Here is a 10,035-nt window from a genome sequence, read left to right as displayed (position 1 = left end):
AGGAGAGAAAAAGCCCAAAATGAATAATCAATTAAACATTCAAACCGTAGCAAGTAAAAAATTTCGAAAAAAACTAAAAATGAAAATGCCAATTCTAAAAAACCCGACAATTTTGCCGTTTGGTGAAAAAACATGACTGTTTCAAATTTTTTCGAAGTAATGAGGTTGTTAATTAGTGTCACCAAAAATTTATTTTTTAGCTTTCAAAATACTATGAACGCAGAAATAGATAAAACATCTGATCAAGGGTGTTCAAAGTAATGATACTAGCCTAAACCTTGTTTTTGACAATCAAATCCTTGCTTGATAAATCAATGAAAAAACCTGTTTTTATAAAATTTAAAGTAAAACATGACATAATTTGATAACCTTCCCTTTACAAAGCTTTTTAAAAAAAATATCAGACTGTAATTCAGATAAAATATCAAAATTATTTTTTTCTCTACCCTAATTTTTTTCGATGCTCGACATGTTTTAAATACAAATTTTTTGATTCTAAGGTTTTGATTCTTAAATACGTTTTTAAATTGGCCTGAAAATTTAACAAGAAAACAATGTTTAAGGTTAGACAAAATTTGTTTGTGTTACCAAATTTGGGCTTTCCCTATAGTCAGTTATGCATTAGTTTTTCTTGACAAAATTTTTTTCCGGCTGCTAGGGGTTCCCCACCTGTCTTTTTTCGACCCCATGTTTTTTTCACATAAGATAATCATGGGCTTTCAATAGAGCCAAAATGCGGGCTCCATAGCCTCAGATCCCCTTTCTAAATTCCAAAGGAAACTTTAAAAATTTCTACGTGTAATTTTCCCTGAAAAGCGGCTATGGTCCCCAGATAAAAAAATGGGTAGTCCTAAAATTTAATACAGAGCCAAACTGAGAAGTCGAATATATAAAATAATTATTTTTTTCTAACAAAAAAAATAAATAAAAAATATCTAGTCGGACCAGACGTACACCCCCGCCCTTTCAAATTTAAGTTTGATGTTGGCAGTTTGATACTAAAACCCATTAAAGACAGAAATATAAGAGTAAACAAATTTAAAACATAAGGGCCAAAGGGTTATTCTAATGAGCCTTTAAACTGTAATAATTTTTTTTTCTTTAATTTCATTGTTCTTTTTATGTTGACCCCTTTTGGTATTTTTGTATTTAGTTATTATGTAAATTTGTTTAAACTAAGCTACATGTAAATATTTAAAAAATTTTTTTTTCGAGGGTAAAATTTACAAAAGTCAAAAATTTTTTTTGACATATCAACAAAATACATAAAAACCTAACACTTTGAACTTAAATTTTTCATAATTTTTCCTTTTCTTCTCAAAACATCATGTGATAGTAAAATAGTAATAGGATAAAAGCATGTTTTTTCGGTTTTTAACGTCTGCAGAATTCCGAGGGATTCTGAAGTGTTTCACACGAATGAAAAAGCGCTAAACGCTTTTTAGCTAAAGCGTGAAAAAAAAAAAAAAGAACCGATGTTTCTCATTGCAGACTGGGAGCCCTTTTTGCTCACGGGCCCCAATTTTTGGGGCGCAAGGCAAAATTTTCGTATTTTTTGATGGGCTACCACGCATTAAGTGTAAAATTTGCTTTTATGAATAAAGGTTTGGGTTATTTTTCCCATGGTTCAAATATTACATTTTAAGGGATTTTTCTTTAGATTTCTTGAAAAACGGTTATACCGGAATTTAAATATATTCAATATAACAATTGTTATCTATGCCTCTGTTTAAAATGACAGGTTTTCTGTAGACAAAATATTTCCCTCCCTTTCAGGGGCACGTGACCCATTGTGACATCATAGTCCTTTACCATGACCTAAAAATTTCCTAAAAACAATTAAAAAGGAAAAGTGGAAACTCCACAGGCGTCAAAAAAACACAAAAACAAAAAATGTTCAGACCCCGGTTTGATTGAGCCTGTTTTTAAAGGGCGGGAGTGGAAAAACATGCTACCGTCCACGCCCCCCTAGCCCCCGGGGTTTAGCAAACCACATTTCCATGCTAAAAAGTAAAAAAAATCATTTAGAGGGTTTTCCCGCAGATGATTCAGCGCGGGGCCCCGGAAACTTCATGAACCTTTCGTTTTTTTCCAGAAAAACGGCGTATGGTTCCCAGACAAAATATTGGGGTGTCCTAAAAAGAGAAAAAAAATGGGCAGACTAAACAAACGAATTTAAAAGGGGATCTGGGTTATGGAGCCGCATATCACAGGCACGGCCCAAAAACAAAAAAAAAAAGCAGGCCCATATCAAGGGTGATTTTACAAAACCCAAAGCTATAAAGCGGGATTTGGAACCACCCAGGCCGAAATGGTCATTGGGAAAAATAAACAGTACCAAAACACACAAAAAGTGGCTGAATATCGAGAAGATCGAAATAAAAAAACCCGCCCTGATTTAATGTCGGGGATACATTTTTTTTCGGCCGGCCCCACGGCCAAACCAACGCTCTGGTAAAAGAAAAAGAAAAAGGGAAAAATCCCAGGTCACTCAAAACGCAAAAACAAAAAAGTTGCAGGCTCCGGGTTTTTTGGGCCCGTTCATGACGGGGGGAAATGCATGCTATGCCACATCCTCTAGCCCCGGGTTGAGGGAGACTCAAAAATTTAAAAATGCTAATACAAAAAAAAAAAATTTAGAGACATCCGCAATGGATTATTTCGGCGGGGCCCAAAGGAATCTCAAAGATACACAAACGGGAATTCCCGAAAAAGCGGCGTATGGTCCCCAGACAAAAATAAGGGGGTAGTCCCAAACAGGGGAAAAAAATGGGGCAGAACTAAACAAACTGGAATTTTAAAAGGGGATCCCCAGCTATGAAGCCCCAAAATTACAAACTCCAAAAGCCAAAATTAAAAACCAAGCACCAAATTCCAAGGGATGTTAACAAACCCAAAGCTATGAAAAAACGGGGTTTGGAACCCCCAGGCCCAAAGGGGGATGTGAAAACTAAACGTACCAAAAACACACTAAAAGTCGTGCGAACGATCTGAAAGACAAATATAAAACCCCGTTTAAGTATATTCAGGATGACCACATCCGCCAACCCAGGACATAAAATTTTCCCAACATTTCCCATAGTTTCTGGGGTTTCTTGCCCCCACCACTGCAATAAATTTTAACATGAAAAAACTTGGCCCTGGTGAAGCTGGCAATTAGCTTTTAAAACCCTTTTTGCGAGAACCCCTTTGACAGGCTGTTTAAATTGAACTGCCTCATTTCCCTTGGCCTAAGAAATAATAGCTTCCCAAAAAAGCTTTAGAAAAGCTTAAAAAAAAAAATCCCAATCGAACGGCGTCTGCCGGGAAATGAAAAAAAAAAAAATTTCTTTTTTTTTAAATGATTTTTTCATAATTTTTTATTGTTTATGGGGCTTTTGAAAAAGAAATTCTAAACATTTTTTTTTTTGGTTTTTTCTCCCCTTTGTAAAACGTTATATGTCGAATTGCCGCTTTTTTTTGATCCGTGATTTAAATCCCGAACACAGAAGCCGAAGAACTTTCTTTTTCAGGCAGAAACTTCGAACGGGGAAACAAAAAGGCCAGTTAAAAAAATAAATTTTATTTAATTTTAACGAAATACATTTTTAACGTGATTAAAACAATTTCATATCTTTGAAAAAGCGAACAAAAAATGGAAGTTAAAATATATTTTTTTGTTAAAAAAGAAAAAGTTCCCAACATTTGTATCAATATATTTCATTTATTTCTTTATTTTAAAAGTAATTATTTTTTTTCTTAAGGATTTTAAAAATTCTTGTGCGCAAGCGCATTGGGGGCCCTTTGACGCACACCGTAATTTGCGCAAAAAGTGAAATTTAACCCGTAATTTAGAGTTTCTTTAAACACCCTCCTAATTTAAAGCCAACATACGGAATGGTCTTGTAGACCTCTCCAATGAAAAAATTTCCCTCAAAATTTTTAAATTTCCATGAAATGTGCGAGAATATCTGAGTCGCTTTTTCACGTTGACGTCATTTCCATTTGAATTATTGGGGCTGTAATACGTTAACGCTTCTCCACGGAACGCGCATTTATAAAAAGTGTTATAGCAGCGCGAGAGTTTTAGTGTTAACACACGTTTTTTCCCTTGTTAAAACGCCCCGGAAAAGGGACAAGAACAGTTTTATGTCAGAATATACATAGATATCCACTGGAGGCATAAAACACAATTTAGCAAAATGGTCATGTACTACTGTAGGGATTTGTTTTTTGGGAGGTGCGTTCTGTCTAAGCTTGGAGCATAGTAATTCCTTTTGAATTTTTGTCTGTTTTAAAATGATACTGAATCTGTTACATTTTACCTGTAAATATATAAAAGAGTCGCATTGTAAGGAAATTGAGATATGCTGATATTTTTCTGCAGCTATCATTGTGTAATTGTTATATATCTTGTATAGTCTACATGTATATCAGAATACACTGTATAGATGTATTGTTAATATGTATGTTATACCCCAGTCACATATACGGCGCGGGGAGCTACGTCTAGCCACGGATAGAAACGTAGTAATCCGTATCAATCCGTATCGATCCGTACCTGAGCCGTACCTTAATGTAGTAACCCGTATCAATCCGTACCAATCCGTACGGCTCAGGTACGGATCGGTACGAATTACTATGTTTCTGTCCGTAGCTAAACGTACCTATCCGCGCCGTATGTGTGACTGTGGTATTATACAATCACTGATCTCTACATGCGGCGTAGAAACAGACAGACATGGAAAAATTTATATGTTTGTGCATTTTATGAAACCTGTGTAGAAAATTAATTCCCCTGGTCGATTACATGCCCAGTGATATATAGATAACAAAATTGTGCTATTCAACGCTGCAATTTCTGTCTGTGATTTTCTCTTCTTGAACATATAGAAAAGATAAGATTTCTTCTTAAAAATAAACTTAGAACCTTAGGTATTTTCAAAATCTGCTACATTTTAACTTCAGAAGTTATGGGAATGTAAACAAAAAGTTCCTTCATATCTAGTAAATGTAATCTGTATCTAAAAGCACTGCAACATGTGAATTGCGATTTGCAAACAGAATTTTTCGACTGTTTAATGCTTGAAAATGATCTAAAGTGATAGTAATAAAATACAAAAGCATTCATCAAAACAAAATAAAATCGCAATAAATATAAAACACTTAACAATGTTGACAGTGTCTTTTAATGAGCAAGGTTATTTCACAGTTATCCATGATTACTTTATTTCGAGCAAAAAACAGACGCCAATTCTCGTCCGTTTGGGATACTCCTGACATGGCAGAGATCGACACTTTACTTCTGTGAAGGAGAACAACTTCCCGTCTAAGTTAGTGCCCCCGTGGTACACCGCCTCTGGGTTGACATCTACACAGACGTAGTTACTGGTATCTTTAAATCTTTCATGGGTAGTCATCAGCTACCCGAGTGGGGACTGTGTCTTTTGTGTATTTTGCGGATTTTCTTGACAAATCATCACCTTAGGGTGGATATTTTGCCAAGTTTGTCAAATAAGTGTGTTTTTCTTTTACTTTCCATTTCTCAGCGTCAGTATTTCACTGTTCAATGTTGATTTTTCATGGGTATAGTTAGCCTTCAGAGCTTCTATTTCCTGACGTAAATTTTGGAAAGCGATGTCATCCCCACTGTAAAGAACCAGTCTCCTTTGCTCTTCACTAGTGATGCTTTGAAACACCAAAAGTGCAATTAAATTTTCCTTATAAAACATTTTTCGGGAGTTTACTGCCAAGTTTTAATCGAAATATTAAACATTTGCTTAAAGGAAGGAAGCTAGTGCAGCCTATCCTAATTCTGATTTCTTATCTTTCATGTCAATCTAACATAGGTAACGCACTTTATATTTCTGCATTGATAAACTTAACATGGAGTTAGGAATTAGCAACAATTCGAACTTCTACAATCACTATCCTCGATGCGTTGGATCGTAATAAGAGATCATGAGATGGTACCCAAAAATCATATTCGACTTTACAGGTTTTATTCTGTGTGAAATGACTGTAAACTAATTTACCTTTTTTTAAAGATGCTTACATTTGTACTTTCCTCCTGCCCTTGTAAAACCAGAAATATTGTTTATTAAAACTTTTTTTAAAAAGGACCATCTGCAATTATCTAAAACAAAATGGATAATTCCTTTAATGGCCGTTTTTCATTGAAATTTGGATTTCATCAGTTATAGTCGATATCGAAGCCTCCATAGGTAAATAAGATAGAGTATAGCGTACGTTTGGTCTGCTTTTAAGTTGTGGCCACAAGTTACTAAATTGTGGCCACGATTTACTAAGTTGTGGCCACAATATAAATAAAGTGTTGCGGATGTTACCTCTGTGCCACCGTAGCTTTCAACAGAAAAAGCCTATACTGTAGAGACTTACCCTAGACCCTCTTTACACAAAGGAAACAATCCGATTATAGAGTGAAATTGTTGAGTGAACACTGTCAGTCCTAGTCCTGTCTGTGTGATATCAGTGCAATAGAAAAGTAAGCTATCTATGTTAAATGCTAAACAGAATAGCACAGTCATGCATGTAACAGTCCTGAAATTGTTTTCTTTGATTTTCTCATATTTCTAGATAGTTTCCCATACTGGTCATATACTGCCTTGACGCATATATATGGGTAGCAGAGATTGTCCTCTTTCCAGCAGTAACTTTTCAACATATTATTACACCTGGTGAATTTCTGTGGGTTTTGACTTTAAAAAATCGTCTGTTTGTTGACTAATTTCACCACAATAAAATGGTACACTTTCCCCAGGGCATTAAATTATTTGATTTTTACATAGTTTTCTTTTCAGACTGCTAACTTTTGTAGTAAGTATGCATGCTTTTTTCATGCCTAGATGTAAAAAGTGCATGGTTTGCATGAGGTACTAGGTCAATAGTCACCTAAGCCTACCATAAAGTCTAAGCGGAGTTGTCAGTGGAGCCTCCGTGACCGAGTGGTTAAGGTCGCTGACTTGAAATCACTTGCCCCTCGCTGATGTGGGTTCGAGAATTCTTCATGTGAGGAAGCCATCCAGTTGGCTTACGGAAGGTCGGTGGTTCTACCCAGGTACCCGCTCGTGATGAAATAATGCAGGAGGGGCATATCGGGTCTTCCTCCACCACCAAAGCTGGAATGTCGCCATATGACCTATAATTGTGTCGGTGCGACGTTAAATTCACACAAATTTACAAAATCTTTGATAACTTCTTTCAGGTTAATGTTTAGTTAATGTTTAGTATGTTTTGATAAGCTTATAACAAAAAGGCATGTTATTCTCTTTCAATCAGAAGTTTTTATGAGGTTTAGACTCTAAAACACAAAAGGAAAGTTCAGTATAAAGGCAGTGGAACTAAAAATACAAACTTTAAGTGGGCACTACCTATTAGATACGTGTTGTTAACTGCACCAAAGTATGCAGTCTGAAAAAATCAAATATCATTTTCTGAAAAAGAAATATTTGAGCTGAAAAGAAATTATCCTGGGTAAATTATTTGGAAAAAATTGAGACAACTCCGCTTTATTTTTGTTTCTGTTGGGGTTAATTCTTCTTGTTACACGCTCACATTTTTTTTCAGCAATAAATAATACATCTTAGAAAAATTTGTTTAGAAAATCGGAACCGTAATGAAAATCGTATTCTTCGTTTGCTATTTCGGCATTATTCGGTTTTTACAGAAAGCAACAAGACAAACAGAGCTATAGCTGCGTCTGAAGAATGCCGCATTGCTTACGCGAATACACAATCACACAGATAATGCAAAGTTTCTTAACGGAGCCACTACCTAAAACATAAATAAAATAACGTTTGATTAGTCAACAGTGACCCTTATTTGTGTTACCCTATTTGCAGCGGCATCACTGATGTGAAATCGTCTTTCACTTTAAAATATACTGCCATATCTATACATGTATTTCTTTTTAAAAGATTTCATTAACTCTTATTAGTGTGTAAGTAACATACACATTTAGACCATTTGCATGCGCGATAATGTTCAAATAGTATGCCTATGCATCGATATTAGTAGGAATACAGACAAATATCAAAATGTACAAACATCTGAATCAGGGGGAAGCTCTTGACATCATAATTTACGTAGTAATTTGACGAAATGACAATCAGCCTGTAGTAAAAGTGTTCTTACTCCGAGTTTTGAAACAAGTTTTATCAATAAAAATTGTAATACAGAATTTGAAACCGGCGATAGCTGCAACATGGTTGTCGTCGACAACTTCTTCTTGGTGGTGGAGCTAGGATTTAGTAGACATGTTTTTATGTTACACTGGGTCCCCCTGAACTGTCAGAAAAATGCTTCAAAATGAGTAAAGCATCTGAAACACTTTAAAAAAAATAGGTGTATTATTTCTAAAGTTGTTTTTTTTCTAACGAAAGTACTATGAATTATACTGTGCCTTGATTGACATTTTAGTGGCATATTTCTAGTTGATTTGATAAAGTGTACATGCTTGTTTGTTCTGTTATAACCTCCGTGGCAAGGTAGCAAGCATTTTCATCACTGTTGTAGATTCAAAATTTCGCATGGACATAGATTTCTTTGTATGTTTATATGAACATATTCAGGCTGATGATCCTACAAACGTTGTCGTTCGACATACATAAAAGAAAGTCGCAATATGACGGAAATGGTGCTGGTACTATTTCTTTTCATTACCTCATACACAGTAACCCTCCAGTCGGATATTCCAGTCCGCACCAAAAGTCAATGAAATATGAGGACGCATTTGATCAAATTTTGTAGGATGCTTTCCTGTGGAGCTGAAAGTGTTCTAATCCTAAGTCACTCTCACTGCGGCGTGTCCTTTGGCAATACACCATACCGTGATTGCCTCAGTCGAGCCAGCGGTTAATGGATATGGATAAGGCTTAATTAGATTTAACCGGTTTAAAAACAATGTTCCTCAAAAGATCTTCAGATTAGATGTCAATCGCTTCGTAAAGCGGCGGTAAACAAAATTTACCTTTACCTACCTTCATCTTCATATTCTCTCCTTATGATGTGGTAATTATAAAGATATTGCCACATTTAAAGGACACCTGGGTTTAATATTCAATACTGTCAGTTGGACAGTATAGCACTGATATATTCAATCATTTTACGTAAATGTTGTTATATATACAGAAAATGATGCAACTGAGTGATATGGGATTCACTTTTGTTCCTTTTTAGGAAGAACAGAGTAGGTTTGCAAAAGTTATATACCTTTTTACAATGCGGTTGGTCGCTACGTAGTTTTAGCGGATGTTTTGACTTTCATGCGCATGCGCTCTTTACGTGTAGCAAAAAGACCGCTGAACAATAAGTAAACCTACTTAAAATATTGTAATATGAGGTTCATTTGTGCAAGAAGTCCATGGCACAAAATCAGAATGCACTTCGGATATTCAGATTCCCTCCCACCCACATTTTTGAAGCAGCACCGAGCGGGGTCGAACCACAGGCAGAATAGTGCTGTCAGAATGTTTACCTGGATTCCATCTCTAACTGCCATGCTTGACCTTTGAGTTCACAGTATTTGGACATGTTGGATATGTCACATTAAATTATGTCATTCAATTTGATGACAATCGTAAGGACGTATTAATTTGCTGTTGTAGTTCATTCCTGATACTCTATATCACCAATACATAAGAAAATATCTCGTGTTACGTTTCTAGGAACCAGGAAGTAAAATCAAACATGAGACCTAAACACACTTTATGCACATTGCATACTCATACCACGCGATATATGGACCAGGAAACATACACCTACTTATAGAAGAAGATCCTCATCGATGTTGTATCATCCATATTTTCAATTATAAGCAAATATTCCTTATTTTCATTCATTGTTGACTTGTAAGGTTTCCATTTTAGTTGGCGCATGGATATTTTTATCACATCGCGAATAACACTATTAATGACTGATGTCACACCACTAAATCTTTAGGTTAGGCAGTACTAAGTATTTAGGGGCCTCCTTAGACCCCTATTTTCGTCTGTTAGGCTGTTCTTTTCAGTATCCAGTTAAGCGCACTAGGTTTGT

This window comes from Mercenaria mercenaria, chromosome 17, assembly GCF_021730395.1.
Source record: "Mercenaria mercenaria strain notata chromosome 17, MADL_Memer_1, whole genome shotgun sequence".
NCBI classification, from domain to species: domain Eukaryota; kingdom Metazoa; phylum Mollusca; class Bivalvia; order Venerida; family Veneridae; genus Mercenaria; species Mercenaria mercenaria.
Note: the sequence above shows the minus strand (reverse complement) of the source record.